Source organism: Cebus imitator, unplaced genomic scaffold, assembly GCF_001604975.1.
Source record: "Cebus imitator isolate Cc_AM_T3 unplaced genomic scaffold, Cebus_imitator-1.0 Scaffold414, whole genome shotgun sequence".
Classification (NCBI taxonomy): domain Eukaryota; kingdom Metazoa; phylum Chordata; class Mammalia; order Primates; family Cebidae; genus Cebus; species Cebus imitator.
In genome coordinates, this window is record NW_016107729.1 from 668,072 (window position 1) to 670,224 (window position 2,153).

At 32.7% G+C, this 2,153-nt stretch overlaps 1 protein-coding gene across 1 annotated transcript in view; it reads left to right on the plus strand.

Moving 5' to 3' along the window:
- The first annotated feature begins 26 nt into the window (after positions 1-26).
- Positions 27-2,153, plus strand: part of LOC108289749 (fibroblast growth factor receptor substrate 2) — a 48,786-nt gene continuing 46,659 nt past the window's right edge. The window contains exon 1 of the mRNA XM_017509282.2: positions 27-620. The gene's annotated coding sequence lies outside the window, so the exon portion shown is untranslated. The remainder of the gene's footprint in view (positions 621-2,153) is intronic.

Sequence of the window (2,153 nt, forward strand, 5' to 3'; positions counted from 1 at the left end):
AATAAATAAAATAATTTTGATCATTATACTTCTTGCATATTTTTTAAAAATTAAATTTGTTTCATATGTTTCTCCCTAGGATTAAAAGTATACCCTTCAGTTTGGGGTTTCTTATTGGAGTGGTGAAAATATTCTGCAATTAGATGACGTGGTGATGGTTGCAAACTTTGTGAATATGTTTAAAAAAACACTTTAAAGAAATACATTTTACCTTATATGAATTACACCTAAAAAAAAAAAAGTACCCTTCAGAACATCAAGTCTTAGAGTAAAACCTATTTGACTTACAGCTCTTTTAGAATATAAAAATTGCCACATATCATCATGTACCTAGCAAAATGACTTGACATATAGTGAATAGAATAAGTATTTTTGAAATAACAAAAGTAATACATTTTCTAAGTTTTTTTTATAACACATACTTTTGTTATTAGAGACCAACTGTCTCTCAAGCTTTTGTAATATAAAATGTCATGTCATAATATTCTGAATGTACCATGTTAGCATTTGTAACTTTTCCTTTTCAATAGACTGTCTTGAAACTAACATTTCAACTTTCTACCTGAAAATTTTTTAGGAACAAAATTGTATCTGTTTTTCTCAGAAGAGAATTCCACAAGGTAAGAAATTGTAAATATAGTAACAAAACCAATATAGTTGAGTAAGGCTTAATTACTCTTGATTTTTAAACATTTGTTTCCATGTATTTATTTAATGTATTTTCTTGATTATTACAAGATTCTCACTAATTTATTAACTACCGTTCTACTATGTCAGAATTTGCTAGCAAGACATAGATCATCTTGTTTGAATTTAGGATTAAAGGGTATGATCAAAGTAACCATCTTTAAAATTCAGATACTGCTTCTCATGGTCAGAGCTTATTAAGTGGGTTTATCCATTTTAGGAAAAAAGTTCTTCCATCGGGGCTCATTTATCTTTTACTCAGTGGACATTGCCTATGTGTCTTGGAGGAGTAGAAGGTTCATAGAAGCTCTCTTAGGGGCTGACAGATTTGATTGTCTGGTGAGAGTTGCATCCTCCAGAGGGGAGGAATGCTGTGTCCTTGCATGGTGGAAGGTGGAGGGCAAGTAAAACTCATGCTGAGCATGCAAAACTTCTTTTATAAAGGCTTTAATTAGTTCATGAGAAAGGAGTCCTCATTACCTGATTACCTCCTAAAGATCCCGCCTCTTAATACTATCACATTGACCATTAAATTTCAGCATCTAAATTTTGGAAGGGACACATTCAAACTATAGGAAGAAGGGAATTCACACATCTGCCAAAAGTGAAGCCAAGATTAGGGCTTTTTAAAAGAAGCAGTAATTTATGTATCAACACTTAAATATTTATAAGATCTTTGGTGGGAAAACCAGAAAGTACTGAAGTTGATATTGACTTGTTAGTCTATTCATTGTTGAATATTTCCTCCATCCTCTTTTAAAAATAAAATACATCGGGTAACATAGTCCTTGTCTCCAATTTCTTTAATTTTCGAGTCTTTTGTATGGCGTAGTAATTTAATTATTCTTACGTTGTTATGTTACCACACTGCATAAATAGAATAGATAGTATTGTCATTTTACAAATGAGGAAAACAGCAGTAGGATTGGCTTTAGTTTCTTTTTCTAATCTTATACTGCTTATTCATTACCTTATAAGCAATGAATACTGTAGGCCTTGGTCGAAAGAGCTTGTATTAATATGGATTTGGTCCACCTGTGTTTTATCTTTTTATTGAATTGAATTTTTATCATGATGAAAGGGCACTGTCTAAAAACTTTTAGCCTAGCAGTTGTTTTTTTTTTTTAATTGTTATTATTGCTGTTTTCTTGGATTAATACAGCTACTGTAGTTTTCTTTTGGTTAGTATAGTATCTTCTTTTCTTTTCTTTTCTTTCTTTTTTTTTTGCGGGGTGGGGGGGCGGGTAATGAAATCTTGCTCTGTTACCCAGGCTGGAGTGCAGTGGCGCAGTCTCGGCTCACTGCAACCCCCATCTCCTGTGTTCAAGTGATTCTTGTGTCTCAACCCCCTCAGTAGCTGAGATTATGGGCGCATAATATATATACCTATGTATAAAAGGTATAATTAGCAGGATAGTCTTAAATTGAAAGAAGTTGTTTCTAACCAGGAAGAACCTCATAGCCTG